Source organism: Euphorbia lathyris, chromosome 8 (assembly GCF_963576675.1).
Source record: "Euphorbia lathyris chromosome 8, ddEupLath1.1, whole genome shotgun sequence".
Lineage (NCBI taxonomy): Eukaryota > Viridiplantae > Streptophyta > Magnoliopsida > Malpighiales > Euphorbiaceae > Euphorbia > Euphorbia lathyris.
In genome coordinates, this window is record NC_088917.1 from 3,957,397 (window position 1) to 3,976,013 (window position 18,617).

The following is an 18,617-nucleotide window of genomic DNA, read 5'->3' on the forward strand; positions in this document are numbered from 1 at the left end:
TCAATAGATGTATAAACTGTTAATTATCTACAAATTTGTGAAACTAAAGGGTATCTATTTATAATGAAAATTTTGCAAACCACAAAATATTACGTCCGTAACGAAAAATACCACATACATTTAATTTTGGTTTGGTAAAATAAATTTTGTATCTATCGCTAGAAGGAGGGATCGAACCTCCGGCCTTGTGGTTAACAGCCACACGCTCTAACCAACTGAGCTATTCCAGCTGTCAATAGATGCATAAACTGTTAATTATCTAAAAATTCGTGAAACTACAGGGTATCTATTTGTAATTAAATTAAAAAACTATATGTGATTTAATTTTGTTTAGGTAGAATAATTTTTTTTATTCTTAAGCTTAAAAACGTCATTGTATTGTATAAAAAATGTTTTTGTAACGAAAAATTCTTCAGGTACCCATCTACAAATACGTGAAACTACAATATTTATAATTAACCTAAAAATATATATGTGATTTAATTTTGTTTTGGTAGAATAAATTTTGTTTTTATTCTTAAGCTTAAAAATGTCTCATTATTTTATGTTTGAGGTTATTTAAATGGTGTTTTTTTGTGAGAAAAAAAAATTTCATTTTGATGTCGTTATCGATCAAATTTGATAAGGTCAATAAAACATGAAAATTTTGCAAACCACAAAATATTACGGTCGTAACGAAAAATAACACATGCATTTAATTTTGTTTTGGTAAAATAAATTTTGTTATCAATTCGCTAGAAGGAGGGGTTGAACCTCCGACCTTGTGGTTAACAGCCACACACTCTAACCAACTGAGCTATTCCAGCTATCAATAGATGCATAAACTGTTAATTATCTACAAATTCGTGAAACTAAAGGGTATCTATTTATAATTAACTCAAAAAACTATATGTGATTTAGTTTTGGTAAAATAAATTTTATATAAATCGCTAGAAGAAGGGGTCGAACCTCCGGCCTTGTGGTTAACAGCCACACGCTCTAACCAACTGAGCTATTCCAGCTATCAATAGATGCATAAACTGTTAATTATCTAAAAATTCGTGAAACTACAAGGTATCTATTTGTAATTAACTTAAAAAACTATATGTGATTTAATTTTGTTTAGGTAGAATAATTTTTTTTTATTCTTAAGCTTAAAAACGTCATTGTATTGTATAAAAAATGTTTTTGTAACGAAAAATTCTTCAGGTACCCATCTACAAATACGTGAAACTACAATATTTATAATTAACCTAAAAATATATATGTGATTTAATTTTGTTTTGGTAGAATAAATTTTGTTTTTATTTTGAGGTCATTATCGGTCAAATTTGATAAGTGTTAGACGAGGTGCCGCGGCCTAATCTCCCGGGCGGACCGGGGGGTGGACAACCTCATGGCGACGTAAGCGGTGATTGACGCCGAAAGCAACCAATCGTGGAATCAAGCTGCTCGGCAGGACCGGAGCTCGGAGATATGGAAGAGTCGCCACCCACGAATGGGAAAATGAACACCGATCCCTTGCGGGAGACCGGTGTGGGTTCGGGAAACTTGGGTACGAGCCGAGAAGGCTAGCTCCTTTCCGGAGAAAGGCTACTAGGCACCCCGACATCGCCCGGTTATGAACCACCGGCCTCCTACTCAGCATATTAGGCGATAACGGACTAATCACATATTTCTTTAAGTTTGAAATTCATTTGAAACCTTTTCTTTCTCATTTTGGAAACCGTTTTGAGCATATATTATTGAAAAGCCACTTTAGTAAAGAATCACTCATTTACATCAGTTCAATATGAAAGAGAGAGGAGGAAGGAAGAAGTAGTTTATTTACAACGTGATTTACCTGTCGTGTTGCGAGTTAATTCTACACTAACTTATTTCCCCAAAACGAGTTTATTTACATGGTTCGCACCTTAATCGCCGTTGGAACGATTTAGGTGCGTTTTAAAACCCCGTTAGATGAAGTTCACCCGAATCGCCGTTGGAACGACTCGAGTGTATGAAAACATTGAGATAAAAACCTTTAATAAGAAAACGTGGTTAAACATACAAGTCAATTTTATTTTTATACAAATCCTTTAAGAAAGCGCTTCAAAACTTCATTACTTACAATGAAAACGATTTTCAATTACAAGGTTCGCTTAATCCGTCGTTGGAACAGACTAAGGTTTTAAAACGCGGTGTTTTGAGAAACGATTTGAAATGTCAAGAAAACACTATTTATTTACATTAAGGAACCTCTAAAAACCCTTTAGTTTAAATTGAAAACTCTTTTTGTAATTTATTTTCCCTTTTTCCTTAATGGATTCTCTACTTGTCATAATTACAATAATGAAAATATTAAATCAAAATTCACTCCCAAATAAAGCCAATTTGAAACATGGACCCATAGATGTCCAAAGAATAAAGAAAATAATGTTGATATACATATATACATTTTAACCAAAAAACCATGAAATAAAAGTTAATGAAAAGAGACTATATAATACATATATGAAAATATTAAATATAATACATTTATACTTTAAACATGTGAAAATAGGAAATAAAACTCCTAGATAAGAGAATAACATTTAACCCCAAAATAGTTTTATTTAACAATAACTTATATAATCCAAATATCCCAAAACTATATATATACATAACTAATATAATCTTAAATGCCCAAAATAGTATATATTTATCCACTAATCTTAAATGTCAAAAATAATATATATATATAACTAATGTAACTTTAAATGTTAAAAATAATATATATTTATCCACAAAATGTCTATTAATTAATCACTCCCAAAACACCCAAGCAAATGTCATTTTAAAATAAAATTTATTACCATTTAAGTAAAAGAAAAAGAAGAGAAAAGATATATATACATATACTTATATTTAAAATAAAATAAAAAATGATGTATAAACATTCTAAATAACTATGTGTATCAAATGTCCAAAAATAGTTTGAAAATATATATTACATAAATACACACATATATATAAAGGACCAAAAGCTTAAAAGTTAAGAAACAGGGACCAAAACAACATTTTTTACATTCTGGCAGATTTACCGACGGAAAATCCGTCGTAAACAGCAATTAGTGACAGAAACAGAAAATTACAGCAGCACTCCAATTGTTTCCAGATTTATTCAAAGGCTTTAAATTAAGTCTAATTCAATCGTTTTGGATTTCCGAACTACCAAAAATTGATCATAGTCAATAACGGAAGTTCCTAAAACGACGTTTTTATTTTAAAACATTATTCGGAAATTCCTTTAAATTAAAACTTATAATTACAACGTTTTTTAATACCCGAACTACCTTTTTATCGGATCACGGTTCGTATTGGGATATCAAAACAAGGTTTTTTATTTTAAAGCAAAACCAAATTTCATTCAACACGAGACGAAAATTAAATAAATACGCCAAATTAAATAAAACGTGATAAAATAAATGAATAACTAAATAAATAAAAACTATAACATGAAAATAAATAAAGGAAAGGAATAAATTAAATAAAATAAAACGAGTCTAGTCCTCGGATAATACCTCAAGTTCGGTATCTGACAGTCGAAGCCGATTGATTCCACGAGTCGTGATTTTCTGGTTTTTTAGTAAAAATTTAACTTTGGGAAAATTTGGATTTTTTGGGAAAAAAAATATTTTCTCCAAAAAATTGACTCTCTCTCTCTAAAAATGTCTAGAGTGAGAAAGCTCCAAAAAAATTCCTCCTCCTCAAATGCATGGGGATCCGTGCCTTTTATAGGCAAACGGGTCCCCGGACCTATGGGCGACGCCCGAGTAAAATCGGGCGTCGCCCAAGGGGCTTGGGCGGCCGCCCAACCTTGCGTTGGGCTACCACCCAACATTGTTGGGCGGCCGCCCAACAATAGTTGGGCGGCCGCCCAACAATTGTTGGGCGATCGCCCAACAATTGTTGGGCGGTCGCCCAACAGCGTTGGGCGAGCGCCCAACGCGAGGTTGGGCATCCGCCCGACGCGGTTGGGCGCTTGCCCAACGGCCGCCGAGGTACGTCTCGCGCCGTCGGGCGTGCACGCCCCACGGCCGTCGAGCTCGCGTTCCGCGCCGTCGGATGTCCACGCGTCGTGACCGTCGAACGTGTGTTCCGCGCCGCCGGGCGCACACGCCCTGTGGCCGACGAGTGCGCGCTTCGCGCTGTCAAGCTCGTGCATTGCTTGGACGTCGAGCGCGTGCTATTCGTGGTTGGATGCGTGCGTCCGATGGATGTCGAGCGCGCGCTTTGCGTCGTCGAGCGGGCGTCCGACTGTCGTCGAACGCGCGCCGGCTGCCGCTAAGCACTCGCACCATGCCGCTAAGCATTCGCGAGCCATCCGATCAACAACAGCGACCCACCGTAACTTATTTATTTTATTTTTTTCCGAAACTTCCGGAATCAATCGCTTCAACCGTCTTGTTTTCAGGTTTTCGTCACAGGTCCTCCGACTCGGTGTCTACAGTTGCCCCTACTTTGCTATTTTGACAGTGATGTGTGTGTTTTGAAAACGTTTTTTTTACTAACGCAACACATGCAATGTAAAATACCTGACCTTCGCGCTGCGCGTTCCGGTGTTGTTTGTCGATTCCGTCCGATCTTACCTTCGAATCGGCCGTCGGTGGATGCTTTCCCCTCGGAATCTAGCGTATGTTGGCTATGGGTAAGAATGGCTCAAAAGCAATTTCGGTGCACGACCGTGAGTAAGAGGGCTCGAAAGCGATTTCGGCCTACGAATGCGGGTAAAATGGCTCAAAAGCAACTCTGGTCTGCGACCGTGAGTAAGATGGCTCAAAAGCGACCCTGGTCCACGACCGCGGGCAAGATGGCTCAAAAGCAACTCAGGTCTGCGACCTTGGGTAAGATGGCTCAAAAGCAACTCTGGTCTACGACCGAGAGTAAAATGGCTCAAAAGCGACCCTGGTCCACGACCGCGGGTAAAATGGCTCAAAAGCAACTCAGGTCTGCGTCCTTGAGTAAGATGGCTCAAAAGCAACTCTGGCCTACGATCGAGAGTAAGATGGCTCAAAAGCGACCCTGGTCCACGACCGCGGGTAAAATGGCTCAAAAGCAACTCCGGTCTGCGACCGTGAGTTAGATGGCTCAAAAGCAACTCTGGTCTACGACCGTGAGTTAGGTGGCTCAAAAGCGACCCTGGTCTACGACCGTGGGTAAAATGGAAACTCAGGTCTGCGACCGTGAGTCAGATGGCTCAAAAACAGGGATTGTCTCTAGATTTTCTTACAACACTGTTGTCTATATTTTCTCACTAGAGCTAGCGTCTCGGAGGTTTAATGGGAACGTGTCTTAGTCTGGAATGATATAGACTAATGATTATTTTTCTGTTGACTGTCGTCTGTATTTTGACTGGTGCCATTGTTCTGTAAAAATCAGCTGTTGTCTGGAGTTCATATCTTGACAATATTGGTTGCTGTCTGGGAGAAATGCAGGCTGAAACTGACTGCAAATCGGAGGTCTGTGCACCTGGTAATTGATTATTTACTTTTCACCTTTATGTCAAATCGTACCCTTTTTACTATTTACGGGAATGCCATTCCCTCTTCCTATATAAGGTGGTGGGGTTTCATTTCAACCCCACACCTTCTCTCTCTTCTTTCTCTCTCTAGACTTTGATTTGGATTATTCTCGGGATGGATTTAGATGAATGGGATGGAACGAGAGGCATGGACGAGGTTTACGTGAACCTAGATAGAGTGGACCCTTTCCACGACCCTACGACGCATCTGAGCCGGACACGCTGCAACGAGGTAAGTAATTTCTCACTTTTGTTTGATTTAAATTCTAGGCTTTAGTATCCCTATCCGAACACGACTTGCATGCTAACCTTTAGATTGCCTTAGAGGACTTTAGCTAGAAAACATGAATTTCTTCACTTACAAGTAACACTTGTTTATTTCTGTGTGAGAATGCGCGCTATACGCATGTGAATAGTGACACTACGAATTTATGCATGCTAACAATAAAAATAACGTGAATAGTAAAAACGTGAATAGTGCACGTGAATAGTAAAAACGTGAATAGTGCACGTGAATAGTAAAAACTTAACTAATAGACGTGAATAGTAAAAATCTAACTAATGCATATGAATAGTACAACTTAACTAATGCGCGTGAATAGTGAAAACGTGAAAACTTAACTAGTGCACGTGAATAGTAAAAACGTGAATAGTGCACGTGAATAGTGAAAACTTAACTAATGCACGTGAATAGTATAACTTAACCTATGCTCCTTGCCAATGCGGACGAGAGTGGATTAAAGAATTAACTAAACCTTACATGAACGACCCTAAGGGAGAGATTTTTACAGGAAGTCGGTCCTAACTGACCAGATGTCTCTAGGTTAGCTCATGAAAGAATACTTAGTCTTAACGCGTTCTCATCAATCGTATACTTTAGGAATCGTATTTAAATTTTCCTGTCTTGTTCTTTCTAGTTCATCGAGATTTTTGGGACTACGACCGAGATTCATTCGTGGTATGCTAGGCTGGGCGCCGCCGCGAGAGCCCGTGTGCGCGAGTTGGGCCTCGAGCCCTTTATTTCAACGTTGCCCCGCACCAACGGGGTGTGCGATTGTTTTGGCCTACGTGCCTTATGCGAGCGGTGGGTTGACTCGACCCACACTTTCCACCTTTCCTTTGGGGAAATGACCATCTCGCCCAGATACTTCTCTTTGTTGACGGGGCTGCGGGGGAGCAGCACTCCAGTTCCCTTTCATTTTGACATGATGCGACCGCGGGTTGACCTCGCTAGACTCGCTGCTTTGATTGGACCGGGAGTTTGCCCAGGCGCCAGATCTACTCGGGTGAAGTTTATTTCTACTGCGAGCCTTTTGAGTCGACGGGATTTTTGCGAGACCGATGATACTGACTTGGCAGTTCGTAGTTTCTTGGTATATACTCTGAGTGAGACGATTTTCCGCACTAAGGGCGGAAAGGTACACGCGGGTCTTATTCAGGCACTGAGTGATTTGGATGTGGCGGCTTCCTATGATTGGGCGGGGGCAGGCCTAGCCTTTCTATATAAATTTTTGGATCTGACTTGCCAGAAGCGCAAGGATTTCGGTGGTTACACCTTTGCCCTGCTGGTACGTGACGCATCCTTGATTCGCCCATTTTATCTTCTTCGCGCTTTTCACACTTATAATCCTTGTTTTTACCGCAGGTTTGGGCGTATGAGAGGCGGATTCTTCCCAGCCAGTCTCGGCCTCGTCCGCGAGTACCGAGGCTCCCTCTCATGACTCGGTGGAGAGAGTTTGACCTAGGTGCAGAGAAGAGACGGACGGTGGTGCGGCTCCTAGACTGGATTGACTCGCGGACCCTGGGACAGGTAGATATCTTCTAGTTGTGGTAGATTCTTGTTTGATCGGATCTGACCTTTCTGTGTGTTTTTTTAGATCAAGTTTAGGTGGGACGACCTTGACTTTGGTCCCGACTACATGTACGTGACCTCGATCCAGGAACAGCAGTGCGTGCTCACCGGCCCCTGCGTGCGGGCTTGGTATTTGGGCGACCGGGGCATCACCGGGATTAGGGACTCACACTGGTCACCGGGCGAGATTCCTGTTTCCATGTTCGCGGTGCGGACCATGCCTTTGTCGGTTATCCATCCGGACTTGACCCGTCGGTTCGTCGGTAGAGAGGTGTGGGTTCATACCGGGGGCCGTGATCTTTACCTATCGACTCTGTTGAGCGCGAGGGATGCCCCAGCAGCGGTGATGAAGGTGGATCCTGTGGCAGACGTATTTTCGTGGGAGGCGGTCGCGGCAGTCTTTGGTCAGGAGGAGGTTCCGGTGAGTGGTTCAACCTATTTACCTTTATCCATGAGATGGTTAGCGGTATTTATTGTGTTTTCATTTGCAGGAGGGGTCCTGGAGGAGTGCTCATCTGTCGGACTTCTTTGACAGCACTCGAGCTCAGACATCTGCGGGCGAGCCACCCTATTATGTCGGCGAGTCCTCCAGTGCTGCCCGACCGGAGAGGTCCTCCTTCGGTGTGCCCATTCCGGACTATGGGAGAGATTTCGCCACCGTTTGTTATGATGAGTTCGGGACAGCCTATGCGGGTGTCGAGATGGCTCCTCCCGTCTTCACATCGAGGGTGCCCTTTGACCCTTCCGACGCTTCGCAGACTACGAGAGAGACTTGTACAGATTATGTGGGCCTGTCCGGTTACCTCCGAGACCGCCTCAGCTTGCGCTGTGCCGATCACCTGGTATGTATCCTTACTTTATTTTAGTGTAGTGGAATGCATGCATGTATGTATGATTTCTGTCCTTGCCTATGCTGCTTCTTATTTATTTTTTCATCTGTTTTTCCTTTTTTTTAGAGCGATCTTCATGCCCATGAGCGGAGACAGAGTGAGTCGGTGCGGGAGACCGACGCCAGGGTTGGCCATGCGTATCAAGAGCGGAACGACCACTGGTCGGGGGTGATGCGGAGGGAGATTGAGGATCGCCTTGCCGTCGAGGAGAGAGCGCGTGGTGAGATGATGGGACGCCTCGCTGCCGAGGAGAGGGTGCATGTTGAGACCACTGGACGCCTCACTACCGAGGAGAGAGCACGAGTTGCTGAGGAGAGGCTCTGAGTTACCGAGGAGACCTTATCTGCGGAGCGGGCATCGCATTTGGGGGGGTTTGAGGCTTATTGGGACTTCCCTCCATATTAGGCTTATTATGTATTGCTTTGTAGTTTTCATTAGAGTTACCCCGATGTATAGCCGATGTATAGGGAGTGGGGTGGATAGCAGGTGGGCTTTTTATTGTGAAAAGTAAGGTAGGAAATGTATAACTCATGATTCATATTACCATGCATTCAGTAAATTATGATGATTCCAATCATTCTCGTCAAATATATTCATGCCTTTATTTATTTACAAACAACAGAAATACTTAGCCTCTTATACATTGTTTTTGTAATTGCTCAAGTTATAACTATTGTTACCAGGACCCGCCTTTCGGTTTTCGGATCCCGGCGATTTTTCTCCTCTCCTTTTACTATCCCGGAATTTTCAAATGAGTGCCCTTTTGGGTTTTCACCCACTGGGATGTCCCTTATTGTTGCATAGGCCGCCCTTTGCGGGTTTTCAACCTATCGGGAATTTTTTTTTTTTTTTTTTTACGAAAAGTATTTCTTAAGCCTATCCAGGTTGGTAGGTTCGGAGAATTCCATGCCGTCCATAGTAGTTAACTTCACCGCTCCTTTGCTTAGTATTTTCTTCACGACGAATGGCCCTTCCCAGTTAGGTTTAAACTTGCCCCTAGGGTCGGTGTGCGTGACACAGATCTGTTTCAGCACCAAATCTCCTTCTTTGATAGGGCTGGTCTTGACTTTTTTATTGAAAGCTCGAGCCATCCTTCTTTGATATAACTGTACATGGTAAAGGGCTTCCATCCTTTTTTCATCAACTAACGCCAACTGCTCACATCTCCTCTTCACCCATTCCGTCTCGGGGATTTCTACTTCCACTGCGATTCTCAACGATCGCTTTTCGATTTCAATCGGCAGGACTGCTTCTGTTCCGTATACCAAGGAGAAGGGCGTTGCCCCAGTTGAGGTTCTAACTGTCGTACGATAAGCCCATAACGCGAGTGGGAGCTGCTCATGCCAATTCCGATATGATTCCACCATTTTTACGAGAATTCTCTTAAGGTTCTTATTAGCTGCTTCTACTGCTCCATTAGCTTGTGGACGGTACAGAGAAGACCTGTGATGTTCAATGCCATATTCTCGGAAGAGACTTCTTACTTCCCCCTAAAAATGGACCCCATTATCCGTAATCATGTGATGAGGCACTCCAAACCTGGTGATCAAGTGTTTCTCAATGAACTTTCTCATCTGCTTGGATCCCAATTTGCTAAACGACTCTGCCTCTACCCACTTGGTGAAATAATCGATGGCGACTGAGATTAAAAACTTGTGCCCATTCGAAGCATTAGGCCTTACCTCGCCAATGATGTCAATGCCCCAAGCAGCGAATGGCCAAATAGGTGCTAACACATGTAATTCCATGGCTGGAAGATGACTACAATCGCTGTGAATTTGACAATCGTGGCATTTCTTCGCATACTCGTTACAATCTCTTTCCATAGTGAGCCAATAGAAGCCTTGTCTGATGATTTTCTTAGCTAACACTGCTCCTCCCATATGGGCCCCACAAATTCCCGAGTGTACAGATTCCATCGCTTCGCGGGCTTCTCCCGCATCCAAACACCTTAGCTGTAACCCATCGATGTGCCTTTTGTAAAGCAAATCGTTGTGGATGACGAACTGCTGAGCCAATCTTCTAATCACAGCTTGATCCCTAGGTTCTGACTCTGCCGGATATGTTCCACTCTTCATGAAGTTCACGATGTCGAAATACCATGGCTTTTCATCTTCCCCTAACAGCATTACGTCTTCGTAGCATGGTTTGTGAGATCTCCTCAATACCAACGGTTTCGAGGCGAGGTTCCGAGGATTGTCCCAAACTGACACCAAAGTGGCCAAAGCATCCGCTGCCTGGTTCTGTGCTCGAGGGATATGATGAAAACGACATTCCTTGAATCTTTGTGCCAACCCATCTAGTTGGTCTAGGTATGGACATAGCCTTTCTTCCCTTACTCCCCAGTTTCCTTGTGCCTGTTCGATGATCAGCTTTGAATCACCCCAAAATTTCGACATACGATGCTCCCAGTGCTGCTAATGACTCTAAACCATAAATGCACGCTTCATATTCGGCCATATTATTGGTGAGAGGGAAGGATAACTTTTTGGCCATCGGGATCCTTTCTCCTTCCGGTGAAATAAGTAGTACTCCAACTCCGGCTCCATTTAAATTAACTGCTCCGTCGAAGAACATTTTCCATGGTATAACTTCTATTGCGTTCAAGTGTTCATCGGGGAAATCATAGCTTATCTCTTCCTCTTCTGCATTTAGAGGTTGGTTGGCCAGAAACTCTGCCACGGCCCTCCCTTTGACAACCTTCTTCGTTACATATTCGATGTCAAACTCGGATAAAAGCAGTAGCCATCGGGCTAACTTCCCTGTCAACGACGGAGTTCGGTACAGATACTTCACGGGGTCCATCCGAGAAATAATGATCACTTTATACGATTAAAAATAATACCGTAGTTTCTTCGTTAGCCATACTACTGCCACACATGTCTTTTCGATCATGTTGTACTTGAGCTCGTATTCCAGGAACTTCTTACTCAGATAATACACCGCGTGCTCCACACCGGTGTCTCCCTCTTGGGCCAGCATTGCCCCAATAGATCGCTCCTCAATCGCTACGTAGAGGAGAAGCGGTTTTCCTAGTTTAGGTGGTCTCAGCACTGGCGGATTAGACAAATAGTTCCGGACGCTCTCCAAAGCTTGCTAACACTTATCATTCCAGATCGTGGGTTGGTCTTTCCTTAACAACTTAAAGATTGGCTCGCAGGTTGCGGTGAGTCTTGCTATGAACCGACTGATATACTGAACCTGCCCCAGAAACCCTCTCACTTCTTTCTCATTCTTTGGTGCCGGCATTTCCTGTATAGCCTTCACCTTATCAGGATCTACTTCGATTCCCTTATTTCCGATTACATAGCCTAAGATTTTCCCTGACGAAACGCCGAAAAAGCACTTCTTCGGATTTAACCTTAGTTTGAATTCCGCAATTCGGGCCAAAAACTTCTCAAGTGCAACAAAATGCCCTTCTCTTGTCTCTGACTTGACCATCATGTCATCCACATAAACTTCTACCTCCTTGTGTATCATATCATGGAACAATGCTGTGGCCATCCGCTGGTAAGTTGCCCCGGCATTTTTCAAACCAAATGGCATCACTCTGTAACAGTATGTCCCCCACTCAGTTGTGAACGAGGTTTTTGCTTTGTGTTTTTCGGCCATCTGAACTTGCATGTAGCCCATGAAACCGTCCACATTCGTGTGTAAGACGCTTGAAGCTGCACTGTCGATCAACACGTCAATATGAGGTAATGCGAATTCATCCTTGGGGCATGCCTTGTTAAGGTCTCGATAATCGACGCACATTCTCACTTTGCCGTCTTTCTTTGCGATGGGCACCACATTTGCGACCCAAGGGGGATAGTCGATTACTTCGATGAACCCTGCTTCTAACTGCTTCTTCACTTTTTATCTGATCTTATCTGCCCATTCCGGTCTCATGCGTCGGAGCTTCTGTTTTACGGGCTTCGCCTCGGGATATGTTGGAATGCGGTGAGTTACAATTGATTGATCAATTCCTGGCATGTCTTCGTATGTCCAAGCGAACACTATTTCGTATTTTTTAATTATTCTCTCGAATTCTTTCTTCTCTTCAATAGTTAAATCTTGAGCAATTTGTATAAGTTTAGGATTTTCATTCGTACCAAGATTGAAAGTTGACATTTCTATTGTATTGATTTCAAATGTAGGCATGTTATATGAATGAGAATGCATGGTATGATCATGATTAACATCAAGCAATTAAGCAAAATCAGAATTCATTTCATTGATGGTATTGGCGATTACATCATCTGATTCAAACAAAGCAGTAATACAATTTTCATCATCAAGGTTCTCGGGTTTCTCATATGCTTTGGAGGTACTGGGTTCATTCGCCGCTCCTGCAGTTGCTTCAATGGTGATGACTTGTTCCTTGGCATTCCAGTCTAACATCATAATCTCCTCAACAAAGCAGCTCGCCTTCCCTTTGCCCCAGTCGGTCACATCATTGAAAATTTCAAAACCTGGCAGAACCTTTCCTTCGGTGCTAGTCCATGACTCGGGAGTCCCCGAATAAACCTTTCCATGCCCCTCATTCACGAAGTATTTTCTTAGGCCCACTTTTCCTTCACTACTTGCATTGGACGGACCTCCGTGCTCATATCCCAAACCCCTCTGGGTTTTCTGACTCTTAAAGTCCGGAAATTCTGGCAACCCCTGATGGTGTGCTCCTAAGCCCATTCCTGGGATGAAACCTCCCTTCATCATCTTCACCACATCGGTGGTCATGCTAGACTCGTAGATCCCAGAAACTTGGAATCCGGAGAAAAGCTGAGGCTCGATCCCCAATGCCGCCACTGAGCTCAATTTTTCTGCTCTGATTGTCACTATCTCTTCCCCGAAGGGAAACTTGATCATTTGATGGAGTGTGGAGGGCACACCTCCCAACTTGTGGAACCATGGGCGTCCCAACAATACAGCAAAGGTTACCGGGATATCCAGCACTGTGAACTCAGTTTCTTCTTCATGCGGCCCCACTTTCAACTTGGCCTTTAAAGACTCCTTCAATATGCCTACGACTATCATCATAAGCCCTAATCACAGTTTCCGAGGCCGTCAAGTCTCCTCTTTCCACTCCCAGTTTAGATAAGAGTTTCAACGGGCAAACATTAATAGTCGATCCATCGTCGACCATCACACAGCTAGTCTTCCTTCCGTTAATCTCAGCTCGGATGTACAAAGGCTTGTTGTGAGCTTTTCCCTCCTCTGGGAGATCCTTGTCAGTAAATGTGATCTCGGTTTTCTTTCGAGCCATAATTGCCCCTACTAGCGCTGCTGGCTCAGTATCGGTAGAAGTGACCAAACTCTACAGCTCTTTCATCAGGTTCTCACCATGATACTTAGAATGGCATAAAACTTCCCACACCGTGGATTTAGCTTGTGTCTTCTTCAACTGCTCAAGAACTTGGTCATCGGGCTTAGGAGCCGACCCTTCCCCTATCTCAGTCTCAACCATAGGTGCCTTTCCCTCGGCCACTCGACCTGATCTTGTCATGACGGCGATTTTCGGCTCATCATCAGATTCATCCCAAATGTTAATAGGAATCCTCCGATTAGCATCTTCCTCGTCCGAAGAGCTCTCCCAAATGTCCACAATCATTAAATCCATAACGTGAGGAACGTTCGGATTCAAATAAAAAGGGTCCGCCGATCTATACAATGCCCAGCCTATCAGATCATCATAATCCCGGAGGGACACTCTACTCATCCTTCTAGCTGCTAACGGGATAGCTCCTCTCTGTATGCACATAAGCTGCACCTTATCGCTCATTGTTTCGTGACACTGCTCATAACAGTGCCTCCACCTTCTAGCATAATCTACAAATGGTTCCTCGGGGAATTGCCTGATCCTATCCAGATCCTCCAGGGATCCCGTCCATGGAACATACATCTCATATCTTGCCACAAAGGCTCTCCTAAGCGGTACCCAATGACCCATTTCCTCCTCTGATAGGCCTTGGTGCCACAACAAGGCCTCTCCCATTAAAGTTTCCGGGAAATGTTCATGTAATTCACATTGCGGAAATCCGGCGTCATACATATGATTGCGGAATAACCTCGCATGCTCAACAGGATCCTAGTATCCACCATACCTAGGCATCGCTAACACCGCATCAGGTGTTTGGTAAGAGGGGGAATCCGGGGTTTGCTCTGCCAGCATCCATACCGTATACTCCTTAATAAACCTCTTCGTCATTGCCGCCCAATCAGTCTTAACATACATTGGAAGTGACATATACCACATTAACGGCTCACCCATCAGTGAATTACAGAACAAGCTGGTGATCTCTTCTTCCTTAAAACCCAAAGGCGCCATGGCCGATAAGTAGAAGTGAAGGTGTTCCATAGGATCTTTGTTGCCATTATACTTGCTAACCCTCAGTAACGGACGCTTGATAGGTCCAATCTGCATTGCGAAGCGCTCTGCGGTCCTGTCCTCGGCTCTTTGGTACTTTTCTAAGAATAAATCTGATAATTGATCCCAATCATGCTTGCAAGAGTCGGGTAATGAGTGGAACCACCCCAAAGGCTCGCCTACCAGCGAATGGTGAAACCATTGAGCAATCTCGTCCACCCCGAAGGATTCAACAAACATGTCGCGCATATATTCACGCAAGTGCACCTCGGGATTACCTCCACCACTAAACAGACCCAAATTAGGCACAATAGTTCGAGACGACCCTTCTCCGGTCTCTTCGGCACTATCTTCATCATACGGTGCCCCACTGTCCAACCCTTCATCCATCAGTTCATCCTCCTGTTCCTCGCCAAGGAAGGACACATATATACCATTTCCTACATTGCTCTTTTCGTCGGAGTCCAACAACTCCTCTACATTCTCCTCGAAGGATTCCATCACTACACCTTCTGCTAGACCAACTCCGATCATGCTCACCCTATGATTAGGTAATGGATTACGCCTAACGGAAGGGTTCGCTGACGAAGGATCAGCTATCTTCTTCTCCTCGATTAAATCTTGGATTTCGTGTTTCAGCCTCTCGCAATTCTCAATTGTATGCCCATAACTGCTATGGAATTCACAATACCCTCTAGCCTATATCTGCGGAGTAGGTGGAGCTTTGTTATATGGGGTAAGGGCTTTCAACAATCCCTTTTTCTACAAACGTTCGAAAACTTTTGCGTAGGTTTGATCAAACTTGGCGAACCGCCTCTTTTCAATAACATTTAGATCAAGCACTTTCACTGCTGCGGATTCCGTACTCGCACTGGGCCCTCCGGCACTATATCCAGACTTCGTCCACTTGGTATAAGCTTTCTTTGGCTCTCCATCTCCCTCAACGGTCAAGGCACAACTATACATCTGATTAAAAATCGGTAAAAGGCATATACCGCAGCTCATTCTTGATATACGGCAACGTGTTGCCGACTACCATTCGGATCTGATCCTGCTCAAGCGGCTTCTGCTTCATAACCGCGGCCTTGGCCCTCCTTCTTTTCACAAAATTGGAAAAAGGTTCCCCAGCCTGTTGCTTAGTGCTCTCTAACTCCTTCAAAGTGACCTCAAGCATGGTGTTAAAGCTATACTGCTTCCAGGACTTGATCCTCAGTCAGGATCGTGTGCTTCATCACAGCAACATACTGATTCATGTGGGCAGTGGGATCCCCAGTTCCATCGAACTTTTTCATGTCAGGGAGTCAGAATTTCAAAGGCAGAACAGTTGCCGACAAACAATTCTTCAAGTTATAAAAGTCCTCTCTCGGAACTTCCCCCGCGTAAGTCCTACACCTCCTGTGTGATGTGCTGTTTCCACTCCTCTTCCTTAGCTTTCTCTTTCTTGAGCTGCTTTCGGACGTAATCCTGATAGTCATCCTCATTCCCAAAGCGAGGGCCATCGTTCACCTCATTCTCAGCGTGCTTGCTGCCACTCTTGTCCTCCTTCATGGCCAACTTAGCTATCTGGGCCACTATCGCAGCCAACTGCTCATTAATGTTGTTCACAGAGTTTTCCAAATCCGGCCACTTTTTCGTCGTTTGCAGACATACCGACGAAAGAATGAGAATACTCGGACGAAGATGAATTAGAAGCCACAATTGCTGATTCGGGACTGTCAATCTGTAGCTGATCAAACTGCCTAACTAGCCGACTGCTCTCTCGGTACCACAACCGCTTAATGATGACGTCTGCGCGAACGGTATCCATTAGTATGTATGCATGATTTGTGGTGTGTGCGTTTATTATTTACGGATATATAAGATAAGAAGAGAAAACATTAGTCTAATTACACGTATCACAACATCTCTCTTCCACCCTTATTCCTCCACACACTCATTGGTCCAGGTCTCTTTCCTAGGATTTTGGTTTTGGGCTCACATTGCGGTCCAGGGGACGCGTGATGCCGTCGATTATTGCGGAAAAGGTAAATCACCCATCAGACAACACAGTTCGTTTTGACGTATCAACGTTTAGTGACTAAGAAATCGACCAAGTTGGATTGTCCTTTCGGAATAACTCGTCTTTTGTCCTTTCACGAGACGCATTAATTCGGGTTTTGACTCCCTTTGAGCGCATCTCAGTTTTTAGACGTGGTACAAGTTATTCTTTTAGTCCAACCGTTCGTTATTATCAATGACTCGTTCCCTTTTATTCGCGTGGGTTCGTGTCTTGATTTTTGGATTACAACGGGATCTTTTGGATCTATCGAGAGACGTAACCACGTGTTTATTTAGTGATGGGATCACTTATGAATTTAGGGAACGGACTCATCACGTAACGCATTTGTTTTTAGCGTTAAGACTCCGTTTGCTTGTTTTGGCTATGTGAAAAGACGGCGAGTCTTATTTGAGCGTACGGTAATCTTTCGGCTAATTACAACTCCTTATTCCTTCCAATCTACGGGATATATCATCTTAGCATGGTTATAAAAAATTAACGTTTCGTTGAATCGCGTGTTTATTCGAAGCAGGGATATTACCGTTCTTTTTCATTTAGGCACGAGTTTAAGCAAACGTGCATATCGGGCCATATTTCTTGTAGTTTTGGTAACGGTCGAAAGATCGAGCCATTAGTCAAATCCACAGCCTCGTCCATATGGTGCGATAATGCGGTTTAGCTTAATTCGGCTTTGTGATTTTAAACGGCGTATATACCAGTTCGAGGCACGTATTTAACGGCATTGGTTTATTTTCTTTAACTACTCTCGGGATTGACATATATCGTAGATACAGAAGGATTTTGGTCGTTTATTTATTTTTGTTTTTCTTTTATTTTCTTAGTCACTTTTACGGACACGTCCATTTCTCTTAAGAACGACACACGGCATAACGTAAGAGCTCGTCTTTTATTCGGAAGGGACGGGTCACGTTTGCAAAACTCTTTACGTTACAACAGGGTTATTCGAAACAGAAATGTTCTTCATTTTCGTTTCGCCATAATTTCGTTTTATCCCAACCTATTTAAAGAATGTGAATAACGGCTACCGTTAATACAGTCTTCTGAATCGAGATATAACTATCCTTAATATCAAACCGATTCATGCTAATACGCGCTTACGTCATAACGCATTTCCTGAACATGTGCCTTCTTCGGGACACGGAAAGGGACCAGGCGGGTCGCACAAGTTCATTCATACGAGATGACTAAGTCGTCTTTAGTTCGAATTGTTTCAATATTTGGGGTAGTTTATATATCGGTTTAAGAGTATATATTAACGTATCGTTTCATTTTCTTTACATATGTTAGGTTTAGACACGTATCATGGCGTTTTGAAAACACGAACTGATTCATTTATCACCTCAAAAATAGTAACGGGTAATCCTATGACAACTTCTAAAGCTACTATATGCTGACACGGCTGATCGCGGGACCTCACAAGACCGCACAAATTCGCCCCTAACGAATGGATGGGGACCCTTTGGCGCCTTACTGTAAGGGGGAACTTACACTAGCCTCTTTCGAGCGACGAATGGACTCTCGCTAGAGGTTTCGCGGAAACTACCCAAAAGGTTTGCAATAATGCTTATGAATGCATACGAAAAGAAATAATACGATCCGTCCCCGTTAGGGCTTAATACACGCCTTCCGGAATCAAATTTCTCGCTTCCCCAGCAGAGTCGCCACTTGTTAGATGAGGTGCCGCGGCCTAATCTTCTGGGCGGACCGGGGGGTGGACAACCTCATGGCGACATAAGCGGTGATTGGCGCCGAAAGCAACCAATCGTGGAATCAAGCTGCTCGGTAGGACCGGAGCTCGGAGATATGGAAGAGTCGCCACCCACGAATGGGAAAATGAACATCGATCCCTTGCGGGAGACCGGTGTGGGTTCGGGAAACTTGGGTACGAGCCGAGAAGGCTAGCTCCTTTCCGGAGAAAGGCTACTAGGCACCCCGACATCGCCCGGTTA

The 18,617-nt window shown here is 43.7% G+C and overlaps 3 non-coding genes across 3 annotated transcripts; all 3 read right to left on the reverse strand.

The window, feature by feature from the left end:
• Positions 1 to 156: 156 nt before the first annotated feature.
• Positions 157 to 230, reverse strand: TRNAN-GUU (transfer RNA asparagine (anticodon GUU)). Its single transcript has one exon. It is a non-coding gene; the product is annotated as a tRNA-Asn (tRNA).
• Positions 231 to 732: 502 nt separating this feature from the next.
• On the reverse strand, positions 733 to 806 carry TRNAN-GUU (transfer RNA asparagine (anticodon GUU)). Its single transcript has one exon. It is a non-coding gene; the product is annotated as a tRNA-Asn (tRNA).
• A 121-nt stretch (positions 807 to 927) lies between these two features.
• TRNAN-GUU (transfer RNA asparagine (anticodon GUU)) lies at positions 928 to 1,001 on the reverse strand. The gene has a single exon. It is a non-coding gene; the product is annotated as a tRNA-Asn (tRNA).
• Between the last annotated feature and the right edge of the window lie 17,616 nt (positions 1,002 to 18,617).